The sequence below is a fragment of the Ascidiella aspersa genome, chromosome 1, assembly GCF_963924565.1.
Source record: "Ascidiella aspersa chromosome 1, kaAscAspe10.2, whole genome shotgun sequence".
In the NCBI taxonomy this organism is placed as follows: Eukaryota; Metazoa; Chordata; class Ascidiacea; order Phlebobranchia; family Ascidiidae; genus Ascidiella; species Ascidiella aspersa.
Window position 1 is genome coordinate 39027015 of NC_139447.1, and position 18441 is coordinate 39045455.

At 35.0% G+C, this 18441-nt stretch overlaps 1 long non-coding RNA gene across 1 annotated transcript; it reads left to right on the top strand.

Annotated features, from left to right (window-relative positions):
• The first annotated feature begins 16945 nt into the window (after nt 1–16945).
• LOC146170424 (uncharacterized) lies at nt 16946–18163 on the top strand. Its single transcript, XR_014494871.1, has 2 exons — nt 16946–17392; nt 17988–18163. It is a non-coding gene; the product is annotated as an uncharacterized LOC146170424 (long non-coding RNA).
• Nucleotides 18164–18441: the final 278 nt, after the last annotated feature.

The following is an 18441-nucleotide window of genomic DNA, read 5'->3' on the forward strand; positions in this document are numbered from 1 at the left end:
CGGACATTATTTTTTTGTTTACTTTGGTTTAACTAAGTGATAATATATAGCAACGTAATTATTGCTTTACGTTAAACATAAATGGCTGATATTCATTAAGTATTTAGTATTGTCTTCTCCAAACCCTATTTGTGGTGTTTTATTGTGCAAGGATCGCGATGCCCGTCGCTCGACGTCCTTTGTTCCACACGATTATTACCTTCGTATCCCGAGCGCCGAATTGTGTTTCCTCAGTAAGGTGCAATAACGTAAAGCGACGCGTTTATGCTCCGTCTCATCCCAGACAGAGCAGCGATCGTTCGCCACGCCAGCCTACGCGTTTCTCTTGCAACGAACATACAGAACACAGAGACACAAACTTTCTCTAGTTTACAAATTATTATTTTGTTTGTATCTAGATGAAGCTGCTGGATCTGCGATGGAATAAATTCGATGAAACAAGCGCCACGTCACTCGCTCACTGCTTGCACAATATCGAGTTGTTGAGGATTGGTGGGTTTTCGTGTCACATTTCTAACAAAAGCAAAAACATCCTCAAGTCGAAACTACGGGAACTCAACTTACCTGTGAGAACAAGTTTGTTTCAACTGGTTTCTTGTTTCAATATCCTTGTTAAATTTCTTGTTTCGTGAAATTTATTTTCCCAACTTTTTCACGATTTTTGATTTCTGTTCGACGTTAAACTTCTTGTTTACGCACTCTATGACGTGTAGCTGTAGGGGAAGCCCCGACAAGTACTTCCCCGTAATTTAACAAACGTCACTTGTCCCACCATAGTAGCCGAAATATAGTTCCTCAATCGCCAGTTTCGCGAGTTTTAATGTAATTTACATATAGATCCGTCGTTGATTTGAAATGTGCTCAACTTTTACGTGGTTTGTATTCTCATGTTATTTAAATATATGTTTTTGATATGCTTAATTTTTTAATGTGCATTATATTAAAGATTTTGTTGTTTTGTAAATATTTGTTTAATAACTTTTTTCATATTTTCTAATATTTATTTCATCTTTCTTAATTTTTACATTTGTTTTGTTTGTGTTACATTAAAAACATTGTCAAGTTTCGTTACCATTATCACTTGTTACTTTTTACTTTTTGTTAATGTTTGAGGTTTGTGATTTCCTTTCCCGGGTCTGATCTGTCCTGTGGGCCACGATCACTCATTATCGTTTTTATGCAACGCATTGCTTTGCCTTATTGCCATCTCGCCTTTCCTTTAATACCGCCTAAACTGCGCTGGTCGCTTCTTTCGTTTCTGTCACGTCATCGCGTGACGTCCCACCCCACGATTGTGCTGAGTAATTGGTTGTATTTTGCTGCGTCACAGTTATTTGTTGTTTTTTTATTAAACGGATTTTAAATTACTTAAATCACTTTGTGAACTTTAAACTTTTCACAATGTTTATTAGATAGGTTACAACGAAAACGACAAACAACCGCTAATAATTTTTTGCGCCTGGTGGAATAATTTCGTCCTGTTTTAGTTCTGCTGCCATAGGCTATGACATATTATTTTCCCTCTTTCCACTGCGGTGACACGCATCCAATGGCAAAATAAGACGCCGTTCTATGCCATTCAAAACAATACGCATTAGTCGCTGGAAACCAGGAGCGGAATTGCAAAGACCCATTGGCATCACATTGAACTCGAACATACCCATGTGGCTCGCGAAAGCGGTCCTTTTCGCGGGAAGTCTTATCCATAGGAATTTGCCAATACCCAGATTTTAAATAGTGTAGGCTACTAAAATAGGTGGAGTTAGATAAAATATCGAGGCTTCGGTCTACTGTAGCTGTTTTTCTTTGTCACCTCATTTAGGCCCCGATAATCACTGCAAAAACGAGTTTCATCTGATTTTTCCTCACGAGTACTATCGGGCTCGACCATGGGATGGAACGTATAAGACCTTGGGTCTTCATCTCGTGGACGATTTCGTCCACTTTCTTCTTCTCAGGTGGTGCCATCCGACGAAAGGGTTGGTCCACTGGGCGAGCATCTCTGGTGTTAATCACATGTTCGACGAGATCAGTTCGTCCTATTTCTGAGTGGGTCGCAAACGATCTGTGACCATGTTGCAAAAGGTCTGTATCCGTGCGAGCTCGCTTGTTGTAAGACCGCCACCAATTTCAATAAAATCTTTGTGGTTTTCTTCAGCTGGGCATACGAAGCTGACGCTCTGTTGGGTAGAACAAGAAAAGTCCACGCGTCCGCGGTCATTACAATAACATGGGTGTGTTTAGTTTGTGACCTATTGTGGCATGGGCAAATGACAGGATTTCGGGACACCTCGACAAGTTACGTTTAACTTTAGCCTTCAAACAGTTCCATACCTTTCTCGTATTATGGTAACTGCTAAGCCCGTATCAACAAGGGCGCGCACTGACAGGTTTTCTATCATAATATTAACGAAGGAATGAGGCCTTTGACCAGATGCGATTTGTACGATAGACTGTTTAGGTAAATCACCGAGGTCAAACCTGCTAGCGCCCTGGTCCAGTGGCTGGTATTGGCCGGAGCGAAGGTCGGCTACCTCTTGTCGTAAATGGTCGATCGTTTCCATAAAATCCCCTATTTGGCGTTGGAATTTCTTTCGGAAAGCTGTTTTTTTTTATTCTATTTTTTTTTCAGGCAAGAAACTCAGAATAAAGTTATACCCATGTCCATGCTTTAAGCTACCGTTTATTTGTTAGAGTGAATATGGGAGAGCTACCACCTCCGGACAACCGTTTTATCCAATAAGGGAGAGGTGCGGAATCCATATAGAGGGGAGGCGCCGGGTTGAATGGGTATAAGACGGGGTCTGCAGAAACACTCTCCGTCGTAGCATTATTGCTAATTTGGCCTACATTCTGTGAGGGCTGGCACGCAATTCTGGGCGTAGCCATCTTTACTGCTTTAGTAAAGTCGCACTTTTTTGACACGTTCTTACTAATTGCAGTGGCGAGTGTTCTGTCGCTCAAGCCACGCAGTAGAACCATACATAACCTCATTTTTTACTGTAGGCTTGTCGCCGCCGTCTGGGTACGCTTGTTCGCCATCGTTTCGCAAACGTATTCTCTTATGCTTTCGTTAACCATTTGACCCCTTTCTAGCAACTGGTCACGTTTATCAACGCTTTGGTAAAGCAAGTTCAATTATAGCGCACCGTATGTCATGCCACGGGTGTTGGCTTCAAGTGACGTACTGCCTCTGAATAGCTGCAAGGCGTGGAGCTTGGTGCAGATGGTACACCTGGTAAATCTCCCAGAACTGCGGGTGGGGTACCATATACCAGTTCTGCCGACGACATGTGTAGGTCCTCCTTTGGAGCGGTTCGTATGCCCAGTAGCACCCATGGAAGTTGATCAACCCAGTTGAGTCCGTTTAGGCGAGCCATCAACGCAGACTTTAGATGGCGTTGGAATCTCTCGACGAGTCCATTTGACTAGGGATGATAAGAAGTGGTGCGATGATTTTTCACACCGAGCGTGTTAATTATACTTGACTATAGTTGTGAAGTGAACTGGTTACGCCACGATCTGATGTAATGTCCGCGGGAACACCGAAGCGGCTTACCCAGTTGCTAATAATACACGTGTACAAGTAATGGTCGTTGCGTCTGGCATCAGAACAACTTCCGGCGAACGTTTAAATCTATCCACCGTTGTTAATAGAAAGCTGTAAACTTGACATGAAGGCAGGGGACCAACAATATGTATGTTCACATGATCGAAAGGCTTAACTGGATCTGCATACCTTACCAGCGGAGCTGCATGCTTAGCCCACCTACCTACTTGTTTGTGGAGGCCGTGCCGAACATATTTTGAGGATATGATTTTTCTAGTGGTCCGAATAGACGAGTGCGATAAGCCATGTTTGACGTCAAAAAGTTTGCTCTGACACGGTTGTAGTATAATGGGACGAGGATATCCGGTGGACGTATCACGTAATAAAGCAACTCTTGGCGAGCCAAGCGGAATCTGTTCGATATATAGATAGCTGTTGTGTAAGCTTCAACTTCCGCACATTTTTGTGCCGCACCTAAAGATGCGTAATCGATGTTAAGTACATCATTTTGACGAAGATTTATGGATGACAAGCGAGAAAGTGAATCGACCGCACAGTTGTTTTTACAAATATGCTGTACATCCGTAGTAAACTCAGCAATTACAGAAATATGTCGTTGTTGCCGCGCAAACCATGGATATGATGCTTTTGCAAACTCGAAGGTTAAAGGTTTGTGGCCGGTAAATGCGGTAAACCTACGCCCTTCTAAAAAGTACCGAAAATTTTGGACCGCCTGGTTAAGGGCAAGTATAGTTCCCTGCCGAACATGATGTACCTCGTTTCTGGTGGCCGCAAATAACGACTGAAAATGCTAACGGTTTCCAAACACCATCAATTTACTGTTCCAAAACGCCGCCAATAGCTTTATCCGAAGCATCCACTCCATCCGTTTGATGGTAGATGGTACAGGACATTGTCTGATGATTTATACCTTTTGAGGAAGTGAGGCTGCTCCAATCTTGTTGATATGATGCCTTCAAAAGTCACTTTCTGCGACTCCGAATATGCCATTGTTTGCGTTAATACCTAATACCTAACCAACGCAAAACAACAACGGTTCGGAACAAGACAAGAATGCGACTAATGGCCGTAATACCGTTTGCATCGGAATAAAACTAAATCCGTCGAAATAAGATTTAAATGTTCAGAGTCAGGTCTCTACCACCTTTAGTATCCCCAAACTAAACCCCGAGACGTGTGCAATACTGCGGACCCAGGATGGTGCAACCTGACAATAAACTGTCTATTTTAACTACGTAAAAGCAGAGAGCGTCGTGATTGTCAATTTTTGTTCGGGTAACAGTATAACAATAAAAAAATCCAATTTGCAAGGCATCACTGAAAAACTGTTTTGGCACCAATCTTACTAACTCTCTTAATAATTTTAACCGTGACCCAATTTCTTACCCCTACCGTTACCCGCCACTAACCCAAGACGGGGGCTAACAACCCAGTCCAAAACAACGGCGTCGGTTAAACTAGGGCGTCCAAACACCTAAACGGCCGGTGCCAGACCGATGGCCCCCGATCGTCCCATGCACTCTACCTTAGTTTCCGACCTTATTCGGTTCAATTTAGGACTTAATTTAATATTAGACTTTTATTAATAATGTAATGAAAACGCGCAAGCGATATTTTCATCCGGAGTTGAAAGTAATAATTTGTGACAGTTTAGATGCAAATTAGTGAAAATATGAAATCTAGAAATAACCAAATTATGTAAATGCAATGTGTCCATTTAGTTTTAAGTCAGGTCTTCCCCTCCCCACTTTCACCCAACCCTACATACTAGTTAGTCTGGTTTCTCAGTGGTTGAACCACTTTCGTTCCATTGTTAACCCCACACGCCCTTAATTCAAGAACAACTGATCAAGTCGTATGGCAGTCCAATGCATAGGTATGAGACGCCTCAAGCTACTTGACATGAACAAGACTGGAGGAAATGCAATTCGACTTAAGCTGACTGGCTTGCACCCAGCTATTACTATGAGACGCCTCAAGCCAGCGACCAATTGAGCTGAAAAGCCACAGCGCCACCGCGTGTTGGGGTCACTTAATGAAAATTACCTTCAGCCAACCACATGTGTGTTCCAACGTATGTCAAATTCATTAAATTTCGCTAAAAGTAGAGTGGGATATTAACCATCTGGCAAACAAGTTGTGAGTTATTTAACCGACAAGCACAAAACATATAAGACAGCTGCAATTACTAGTAAGTCTCACTTATTGAAGAAGGTTTGGAATGTAGCCAGTGGTGCAAATAAATCATGGAAGATAAACACAGTAAGACAAATTGTTGCGCATCGACATGACAAATATTCCGAAAGCCCGTCATACAAACACCATGACGTTTTGATATGTGACCTTCCTAAATACAATCCTAGTTAAAGTTTGAAATTATGAAACACAATCGTTGCATAAAAGTGGGTGGTTTTGTGAAAAGTTGCCTTTTATGACGTCATTGTTTAAACAAGCGACATACGGTATTTCTAAAAAAAAAGAATTTTTTTATTATGGAGGCAAGTTAGCACCTGTGTTAAGTTAACACAAGTTGATATAAATTTATCGATGTGCGAAGTTTTAGTTTCGTCAGATATTAACTAACAATAGAATACAAACGGCGTTTGTACTTGGCACAAGGAAATATGCATTGCATTTAAATAACAAAGCAGATCTTTGCTTGATTGAGGTTTGATCTCTTGGGTAAAGTTGATGTATCGCCAAATCCAAATATATAAACGATTTAAAGCACAAATGAAATATCGGTGAGTGATAAGAGTCGAACATGTAATCATATACGTAGCCTACACCGCAATACTAAAACTTAACATCATATTTGCATCATGAAATACCTTCACAACGTGACGTCATCCTACAGACAACGTATGGTTAAAAAGTTTTTATTTTTTATTATTTTGTTTATCTATATATAAAAATTCTTTGCTATAGTGAACCGTCTGTTCCATTTTGTATAAACGCGTAGTTCAAGTTGTGTTTGCAACTTGCAAGGCTCGAGACCATCTTTGCCCGGGGTCGCATTTCTCGCATTTTCTCGCAAGTTTCAATTCTTGAGAATTGTTTGGACTGTAAAAATATGAAACTTCAACGCATTACACTTCAATTTATGAAAACACAAATCGTGATATTTTTATATTTTTTTAACAGGCGCTTCAAAAAATTATAACGTGATAAACTTTCAATGTAACGTTACGTGACATAATAAACGTGCGCAACTGTGTTAAAAGAGCATGCAGCGGTCAGTAAAAGTTGATTTCCGTTCTGTTTGTGACTGCGATCCTTTAAATATCTGCAATAAAGCCTTTTGCGAACTTTCTTAATAATTGTGTGCTTTGAAAAACTGTCGTGAAAAGGTTATTATGGGTCAGGTGGGACAACGGCATAACTTATTGAACGGACGTAAATTGACGTAATAAACTAATGTAAGATTGTTTACAGTTGGGCTTTTATTATCGAAATTGGTTTAGATGCTGCATGTTGATTGTAGCATAATTGTTTGTTAGAAATTTAAAATTTCACAAAAAGTATTGTTGGCAAATAAAATTTTTAAAGTTTAATTTCGTATCTTAGAAAACCTGTGTTTATTAAATGAGTGATTAGCAAGAAAAGCTGATCGACTTTATGCCGAGGTCGTAATCTAATTTATTTAAAAATGAAAAATTTAAGATTTTTTCATTTGTTTGAAGTGTTTACGGTGGGTTTGGTTCTTGGAAACAACAGCAGACCAGTGATAAGTAAGTTTTTACCGCGATTGTAAAACATTGCAATTTATTTATATATCCCGTAGAACTGGTTTGTAAACGTTGTCTAACAAGTTAAATTAAAGTGTACATATTTGTACAGCTGCCTTAACATTACACTTATAGCGCAAAATAGAATGCAAATACATCAATATTAAAAAACTATATTTTGGAGTACAGACCCCAACAAAACTAAACGTGGTTGCTTAAATTGCGGTCTTGACTGTTCTTTATTTCGGGGAATTTAAACTTGGGAAATACTCTTAGGGGAATCCCAAAATCCAAATTTAACTGTTTCAACGTGTTTTTTTTACGTTTTATCAAAATAATGTAAAATAGAGAACTCAAAAATATCCAAATCGAATCGCTTGTTGTATTCTAGAATCCTGCCTGAAAACGAAGCATTATTTGGGTTATAGTGCAGGTTAGCGTTTGGGTTAGGGTGGGTCAAGTATTATTATTTAATAAAGAATATACTAATACTTGACCCACCCACACCCTAACTCAAATTTTGTGCGTTGATTTTATAACTGTGGTAGGATTCTAGACCAGCGCCCAATAAACTATTTATATATGCTTTACAGTCAGTTAAATCTATTCTAAAGTAAAATGCAATAAAAATTATCAATCTGCTCCAAAATTCTGATGGTTTTAAACTTTTACTGGCAATTTAATACGAAAAAGGTCATTTTGTTGTCTAATGGCTGAAAAGAAAAGCAATTATATCGAGTAATTTTAAGAAACAATTTGCAACAAAAAAGTAATGCTAAGTTTTGCAACAATTTTTTTGTCAAGTTGCAATTACAAAAATTATGCCATTTAGGTGTTCTATTAGTGTAAATTCAAGAGAGATGTGGGGTTCTTAACATTTGATTTGTTTTACAATGTGGAAAATTGTGGATATTACTTTTCAAATTCATGTCTAGAGTTAGGCATGATGAGCCATTTTGATATTGGTGTTTTAATAAAGCATATTGGTTTTAATTTGGTAGCTCTATTTAAAGATTATACATAAAACTTTATTTCTCTGTTCTGGTCATAAATTTAACAAAATCCTGAAATATTATCGATTGTTTTTGTTTTTACAGGTGCTTGCATTACAACAACAAACCTTGTGAGACAAACAGGTGGAAATGGCCACACTTGGGCTACAAACTATGTGGGGCCTCTTTATAGTGGCTCCTTTCAAGATACAGCCACCAATAAAGTTGTGGGTTGGGTTATATACTTCAATTCCGGTTATTCAATCATCGCAATTCGTGCCGATGAATGTGGGGCGCCCTCAAGTGACGACCAGTCAAAGTTCAGTGCGAGTTGTTCGATAAGTGGAAATTCGGTTTCACTTTCCATCAGTGCAACTTCTCCACTGACAACTGAAATCGTTAAACTTGAAGTTATTGCATCTGGTACATCGTGCGTCAATCTAACAACATTTATTTCTGTGCAAGGTGAAGGTCTTGCTTTAATCTTGCATGTTTCTGCAACTTTACTTATGAACTAATTATAACGTTTTTTTGTAAATAAAACAATTAAATTATATAGTTCAACTGATTTTAAAATAAAAAATTAATTTACACGACAAATTATTTGTTTGCTTCTTTTTATCAATTTGGTTTTTCAGCTAATCAAACTAAACTTTACTCCCCTTGTTTAATCAATTTAATACTTTTTAAGATTGTGGGATCCCAGGTCTTACTGGTGTGGAACCACCGCCAGCAAATTTAAACTTCACTTAAACAAGGTGAAGCATTCCTTATTATCCACTGTTTGTTTAGATTGTGGGAGTCCAGGTCTTACTGGTGTGGAACCACCGCCAGCAAATAGTGTTTACGGCAACTTACACACTTTTAGCTGCGATACAAACCACAGCGGTGAAGCTGTGAATGCAACTTGCAAAGCTGATGCAACCTGGAGTTTAACAAACAATACTTTCTGCTCAGCGAAAGGTTTGATTTTATACAGTTTGACACTAATTTTATTTATAATTTGCATCCTATTACTTTACAGTTATGACAAACTCTGCTGTATTTCATTTGTTAAGAAAATATTTGAGAAAGTACATTATTTTTCATGGTAATGCAGTAAACATATACATATAATAAAAGATTGCTTTTTTTGTCATTTTGAAGTCATTTGAAACAGTTGGAATCTACTTAAAAACACATTTTCTACTTAATTAAATATTTACAGAAGTCATTTGAAACAGTTGGAATCTACTTTGATTAGAAACACATTTTCTACTTAATTAAATATCTACAGAAGTCCATTTGAAACAGTAGAAATCTACCCTGATTGGAAACATATATTTTATACTTTACAGTCATTGAACCCTTCTCAATCATCCCAAGTTCATTTCAACTTATTGCTGCAACTGTTTCTGGATATTTAAAGTTATTGAAACACAACTTCCAATTGAACTTTTTAGTCAATGATGAAGTAGGTTAACACAACATTATATAGAAATGTTTTTTAATTTCAGTTTACACTTTATTGTTGTTTTGTCAAATAGTTAACTTATTTTCTTGTGTTTTATAATCTATTGTATATTTAGGGAAACTGTAAATATGACTAATTATTTGCCTTAATAAAACTTAACTGGACACAGTGTATTACTTATATAAAGAATACTTTTGACATATTTTAGCTGTCTAGTAAAATGTCTAAACACAGAATTAAATTAAACAACATTGTGCTGCAACAGCTTTATGTGAAATTAACATATTGACAATTATATTACACAATATTTATGACAAATAGCACAAGGATGTAATAATAAACTTTGTGATGTGCAAACAAGCATGGCTGTTTGGAGACCTTTTATCACAGTGGTTCCAAACCTGGGGAGAAAGTAGGGGTCCGTGATTACCTTGATGAATTTAGGGTAAAAACAAAAAGCGTATTTTTTTGCAATGATGTTATTCGTTTGGGCTGGGCACCACTCCTACAGCTGTACAAACTTTGTTTTTTTGCCAACTTTAATATTGAAACTGCCAAAAAATTTCACGCTACGCGTGATTCTTCTGTTCTACTTTTGGTGACATTTTAGCAACGGGGACTCGGAATTTGTTGCACGAATCTATAATGTTTTTTCTATATTGCCATTGTATTGTGTGTCGTCACATTTTTTGGAACACCATAACGCAATGATTAATTTTTGCTCTTAACATTTTTATTTGCATTTAAATGCAAAGCCTTAATTTTTTTCGCGTTGCGCGCGACCCACAACACTTTGTGTCTATTTTCAAGTTGTGGCAGTGATATTTCATTGAAAATGCCGAATTGCCTGTCGTAGGGGGGCACAAGGCATAGAAAATTACCGAAGGGAGGCGCGGTTGAAAAAAGGTTAAGAACCACTGCTTTACGCTCGTAGCAAAGCTTTACGCTCGTAGCAAAGCAGCTTGTGGCAGCGAAAGAGTGTTAATAATGTCAATTGTTTATTCAACTTTTGTTATTTTTTTGTTCGTTCTTTCTTTCTTCAACAACAACCACAATTTGACACAGTACAGTAGTTAAGTAGCATAATTGTTACAATATTTAATAGTATGTCAATTGAGCTTCAGGCAAAATTTAGGTAGGGTTCCGCAGAATTAATAATTTGTCTAAAGGGGTCCGTGACAACAAAAAGGTTGGGAACCACTGCTTTATCATAACATTAAAAAAAAAACATGCAATCTCTTTATTGATTTACTCCTTATTGCTACCTTTAAAGTAATTTTCACCTTACAAGTGTTTAAAACAAAAGTTTAAAAATAAATTATTAAACCTTTACCTAAATGATTGGTTCTTAACCTTTTAAATACTGTTACCTGTGAGAAAAAATTAAAGAATTGTTAATTTTTTCCTGACAAAAAATAATAAATTACAGATTGAATCAAGTAATAAAACTTCAATAAAAAATGTCTTATAATTAGCGTACTTACAAATGTCAACTTTAGAAAAGCTTCTTTGTAGCTTTGTTTCTTTGAAGGCACCTTGATAATTTTTAGCTTACACTGACTATACTTGGTCACCACAGAATGCATCTACTATACAAACCATCTCACCATAAAGATTTTAGTAATGAATAATCTTTCTTGTTTCACAGATTGCTCACACATGTAAATACAATGTTTCATCGTCACCAATATGCACATCAACACCTGGAAGCTTATACATCAACAGATCTTCTGTCAGGTCGGTTTATATTGCTTTGTGAATCGACATCAAAGTGCTTTGGGCAACGACTAGAGATTATTTAGTTATTTACAGATAATTTTTTAGAAATTTAGAATTTATTACAAAAGACAACACCATAGAATAAATTATGCATTGTTTATTTTTGTCTTCACTTTCAGCCTCTTTAAACATTTAGCTTTTTGCAGGAAAAGGGTTGAATAAAGCAAAATGTCTAGATGTATAATTATGTTCCTAATTATAAAACACAAATATGTGTCATATAAAGGCACAATTATATTTTACCAATTGGCAATTATTGCTTATTTTACCTTCACAATGACGTAACAATTTCCACCTGATATTTCAAATATGTGGTGTTTCTAAATAATAGCGATATTCTTTTACAGCTGTTTCCTTGCGGAAAGTCAAGTAAACATTTACTTTAGACTTGAAGAACTTAAGCTAGAGGATAAAAGTTTGTCTGTAACAACAATTGACGGAGTTGTTATTGGGTTTGCAAACCTTGATGTCAGGCGTAAGCATAAATTACTGTTTCTTATCTTGTGTTGATTAGAATATGTTGCTTTTTGAGAATTAATCATAACAGTCATTAGTTTTTAATCTTTAAAGCTATTTTATTTATGTAACAGAAAACTTAACTATTTGAAACCAATTGTACTAACCTTAAATGTAAATATGGGTTAAGTAGTTTAGATTGTAATCCACATGTTGCTGTTAAATGAAATGCTATTCAATTTTTTTTGTTACATGTATTTACTCTGGTGTTTTCAATTATTATACTTTTTTGAATATAAGTTTTGAAAGAACTGTGATAGAAATATAAGTTTCATTGTGGAGAAGTAAAGAGAAGTAAATTTAGTGAATGCTTTTTCTATGTAATTTTTAAACTACTGTTATCACCTTTATTGCTATATCCTATGTTCTAGTAACTGTTGTTTTACAGTTCCCACTTAATATTTATCATCAAAATGCTGTAACTAATCTACACCAATTGACAACATGTACTTACAAAATAAAATAAGCCACAATAATTTAAATTTTAGTTGCTGGACCGTTTCGGATTGACCCCACCCCAGCACAAGTTGTTGGTGGAAGTGTTCGAGCTGACATAGAATTGGCAAACACCAACTTCAATGTGAACTTTTTAATTAACGATAAAGTAAGTTTGTTTTAGGTTTAGAATGCAATAAAAGTAAGTTTTTTGATCTTGAATCTTTATTGGTGTGTTTTTGGTGACTATTTTAACTGGGTATTAAAGTGATTAAAATTAACAGAGAAAACTGGAAAAAACTTGCTGTCTTAAAATATTTTTTCTAATGTACGATTGTAATTTTATTATATTTAAAATTCTATTTTAGAAATTTAACTATTGGTAGTTTGTTAAATTCGATGGTTCAGTTTAAATTCTGTTAATTGAATGGCTCATTAAGTTATGTATTAACTGACTCACAAACCCCATTAACTGACGTACAATTCCACAGGTAACTTACACTTGTGAACACAACACTTCCTCCATTCCAACATGCAAATCTACACCTGGAAACCTTTACTTCAACAGATCTTCTACAAGGTAGCTCAACTGTTTTGCTAAAATCCTTTAAAATACTTTATGCGATATGGAAATCCTGGATCTGTGAATCTGTTAAATGCATATTTGACTATTTATTTTACTGCATTGTAAATTGACCTCTGAATATTAGCAAAGGCAGCTCAACCACTGAATTCACGTTGGTATTTTTATTGGCAGATTGTTTCTGTTTAGCTTATTGTAATGCTTAGGTAGGGAATAAATGTGCAACATTATTTATTGGATGGACCTGTGATGTAATTTTGCGCGAAACTTTAACTCAAAAGACAATAATATTTTTTTACATACAAGCCAGTTTGTGTTTTGAAACATGGTATTTTAGAAATTTTGATGTTTCATAAACTTTCTTCTTGGGTTTTCTACTAAAAGTAGTAAATACATTTTGTTTTGTAGTTCTTATTTTTCTCAAATTGGAGTGACTATTTCTATTCAACTGGAAACACTGACTTTATTGGATAGCAACATTTCTGTCACACAGATGGATGGAATCATAAAAGAATCTGCAAGTCTAAATGTCCAATGTAAGAAGAATCTGTTTATATTAAATTAAGCTTGATGTCTCAAAGTTTGAACAATATTAAAAAAAAATTACCACATCTTAAAAATAATTTACCACATCTTGAAATAATCTTCGTTGCCTGTAATAATTTTGGTTTGTTGGTGATACTACATAAAAATCATTTCGGATAGTTGATTGTAGTTAAAACTTTAAACAAATGCATTCAGTTGTAAAAGTGTTTTTTAAATAAGAGTAGTTCAGTCAACAAATTATATATTTGCAGCATTTTGAATAATCCTTGAGAATGTGCAATACTTTACTCTACCTGTTTAATCAATTAAAGTAACTTGTTTAGATTGTGGGAGTCCAGGTCTTACTGGTGTGGAACCACCGCCATCAAATAGTGTTTACGGCGACTCACACACTTTTAGCTGCGATACAAACCACAGCGGTGAAGCTGTGAATGCAACTTGCAAAGCTGATGCAACCTGGAGTTTAACAAACGATACTTTCTGCTCAGTGAAAGGTTTGATTTATAACAAATAATAATTTACAGACCAAGGCTAGATCCTACTCGCCAGTTTGTTTATTATAAAGTTTGTGTTGCGCCAAATCAGCATTATAATGCAATTGTAATTGTTAAAACATTCACTTAAAAAACACTTGCTTCCCCTGCATCACACAAAAAATTTAAAAAATAATAGATTGTAGGTCAATGTGTTTCCATGCAAATAATATTGTAATATTGAAAATGCCTAAACCACATTGTGTTTCTTTTTATGTTGTATTTGTGATGTTGTTGTTTGTCACCTTTATATATTGTTGATTTTTCCTGACACTTTTATATTTTAGAGGATTAATGGAATATATATGTAACTAAAAACGAATATTTTTTAGTTAAATACTTCTCGATTTCTCCAAGCACCCAAGTTGTTGGTGGATATGTGGACCTTCACATTGATCTTGCAAAAACCAACTTCCAAATCAATTTTGTAATCGATGGAGAAGTAAGTTTTAACAACTTTAATAAATGATTCTCATGTAAAATGTTTCAATATTGGTTAAATGTATTCAATTTATTGAACAAAGGCTGTTTTTCTGATTTGAGCAGCTATGTTTTTATTTTTTTCTAATTTGTTTCAAAACATTCTTACATTCTTGTCATTAAGTTGTTAGAGCTACAAAAATATATTTTGTTATGACCATTTTGTTATTGAAACATGTGCTCGCATTCTGATTCGGTAAATATTAGACCCTGATATTTTCAGATCAACTCTAACTTCTAATATTGAACATTTGCAAAAAAGGTTGATATAGTTGAGTCTGACGTTGCAGCATAGTTTTTTATATTTTTTATTAATTTTTAAAGCATGTTATGTGGTCTACCATAATATGTGGTCTACCTAGTGTTGCTGACGCTAAGCTACCTTCTAAAACTCTCATGGTTCACCATGAATTGCCACTTGCCAGCTCTATCAGACTCTAGTTAGTTCTGAATTTACATTGTATTTGCACGTCCGACTCGGAACTCAGGTAGTCTTATTTATATCCAAAGCCCGACCCTAGCAAAATAAATATACTAAAAAATAAACATACTAAAATAAAGTTGTAGCATATTTGTGTAATGGGTAATTGGCTTCCTCCAATAACTGTAAAATAAACAAAATGCAATTCTTGCTGAATCCCTCTTTGCAGTCAGCTTTGATTCTACACTTAAACTTTTAGATTGCTATCACATGTCTCTACAATGTTTCCTCCACATGTAAATGCACTCGAAGGGTTGGAAGCATTTACATCAACAGAACACATAGGTTGGTTTGGTTTGATGGTATCCATGAAATTGCATCATAGTGTTTTAATTTCCCGCATTTTTACAGATATAAAAATCAACATGAATTCAAAAAAATTGTGGATTGGTTATATTCACTCATAAGATAAACAATTAAACCTAGTTGACAAACCACTCGTTGAACCTAATGTAAAATATTTCACCCAACCAACCGAGACAACCTGATCCACAAAAGAATAATTGTTTTTGTTTTCCAGCGGTTGTTCGATTGGTAGCTTCTTTGTACGCACTCAGATTAGATTGGAGTCACTCAGCTCAAAGGATAAAACTATTTCTGTCACAACGACTGATGGTATTACCCTTCAAAATTCAAAACTTGATATACGATGTAAGTTTTCTTTTCTTTTTTCTTAACATTGTATAGCCTTTGTGAAATAAAAGATACAACTGAGTATTTATAACAACTTATAAACAATTCTGATCAAATATTTATGTATTATACAGCTATAATAACACAAATATATTCCTAAAAAATGAATTAGTCCTTAAATCTACCCTTAACGTTTTTTATGTATTTCTTGATTTTTCGTGTGAGTTGTTGCAAGTGTCAGCTGATTGAAAAAATATCAATAATAAAATAAAATTAAGATTTTAGTTAAGTGCTATCATGTTATTTGAAAGATGGGTGACTGTTTTTGACTGTGGCAAATATTAAATCTTTTAATTCAGATTGTGGAAATGTGACATCTGATGGAGTTATTCAGGATGTTCCAGCTAACAAGGAATACAACAGCAGACACAAATTTACATGCATGAGTGGATATAGTGGCACGAACCTACAGACATACTGTGATTATGAGGCTCAATGGAGGCAAGAACCTTTGTGTATTTTTGGTAAGTCTGAAAATAATTGCTTGATTTAAACAACTTTTTTATTAACCTACGCAGAATATTGTTAACATAACATATAACTGCTTTACCTTTTTGTTATTATTTTTGTAACAAAACAAATGAGAGTGCCACTGGGGTGATGCACACATTGTAAAACTAAAACACAAAGAAAACGAGAAACATTTATTTTATTGTACAATCTTTAAAATGCTTTAATTAAAACTTTGAGAATGTTAAAAAATCATATTTTGTGTTGTGACTTACTACAGCAACTAATGGTTCTACCTAAAACCCAAGTTTGCACAAACATTTAAATGCAAATTTTATGAAGTTTTTTGTTGTCGCAAAAATTCTATATCCCTAAATATTTCTAATTGTAGGTGAATTACACATTATTTATTTTTAGTTAAAACCCCCCTAACCCTTGCAACTTCACCAAATGGATTCTTACCAGGAAGCAACATAACTGCATCCATATCACTTGTGACCAATTCTACTAAATACGACTTTAAATGGGTTATTTCTAACATTGTAAGCATATTCGTTTTTAACCAAATTACAACTAATTTTCACAAAGTTTAATAACCTTATCTATGCGTTGTTAATATCTAGTTGAACATATTTGAATGACTATTCGTTCAATTGTTTTAGGAGGTTGGGGATTGCTACAGAGATTATTGCTATCACCATTCATCTGTCTATCAAAGTCAAGTTTCATTCACGTAAGAAAAATACTATTTTTATTTCACTGATAAGAGAGTTGTAACTGGCCTGTAAACTATATTGTTTAAAAATGTGCAATTGGATTGTTTGTTTAACCTGCTGTTACTTTTTTTTAACTCCTTAAGCACGCCAAACACAAACAATGAATGCACTTTTGTGCAATAATATTATAAAAATAGTTACTGTTTGAACTTCATTATTGTGTTTTGTTTAGTCTATTTTTAATTTCATGCAACAAATTTATTTTTTTCATTTTAAAGCGTTGTGAGAAACGTTAGCTCGGTTGATTTATCGATGAGATTCCAAACCAATGCTACTTCTGCATCGCACAACATAAGTCTTCAAGGTTACTACGATTCATTTAGTCAAGGTTACTACGTTTTTTCATCGTTCGGATATTTGGAATTTTCAACTGCAAGTGAGATATTTGATATTAAGTTAATTTACTAACGTTATTTAAGTTGTAACAGGTTTTTAGGTTTAATATTTGTTCAGATAATTTCTTTAGCTGTGTTATCTGTATATCACAAACTTACAGTTAGTGATTTTTTCCCAAAATTTCTTTACAACTGTTTCCAAACAGGTCCTAATAATGCTGTCAATAAAAAGTTACCAATACTAAATTACTAGCCAATACCCTTTTATGTAAAGACGGACCAAACATTAGTAATATTCGCAATGTTGTTTCTAATCTTATTTGTTCCAGATCATTTTGCAAAAAAACGCACAAAATTAAGTTATTTACTGCATTAAGGTAGCCCAAAAGAATATTTTTATAGATTTATGCATTGTATCCTATCGACACATGAGTGCGTTGCCTTATTCATACAAGACATTTCAATTCCACAAGGTTCACATTGTAAATTTTATCTACTTTTAATCGTTGTTAAGTTTTAAATTTTGAAAACTTTTTTGCGCTAAGGTACACTAAAAAAGTTAAAACCGACCACACTTCCATTCAATAAACATGCAACCCTTTTTCACAAAGTATCAATTATGTTCTATGTTGTAAGGATGTGGAAATCCGAGCCAAGCTGGTGTGTCAGCAGCCCCAGCAAACAGTGGGTTTGGAGCGAGCCACACATTCACCTGCACCACTGGCTACACAGGGACAGCTACCGGGCTCTCAACCTGCCAAGCTGATGGTACTTGGAGCTTGGAGGGAATACCAACCTGTGTTACAACATAAGGTGGGCTGAACATTACACGCTAAATAACAGTTGCTTTTTATATGTGATTTTTTATATGTGATTCTCAATATGTTGAAACCGAATAAGAGTTATTCGAAACGTTGAAAATGCCGCCTACTTCTGTATGGGCTTTGATATTCTTACTACTTGTTACTACAATCTCAATAAATTTTTTACTTTTATTTTTGAACTACAATTTTTTTTTACTTTACTTACACCAGCGAAACATCAGTAATCTCTTGCTAGTCCTTAAATCTGTTTCAAACTTGCACGAAAA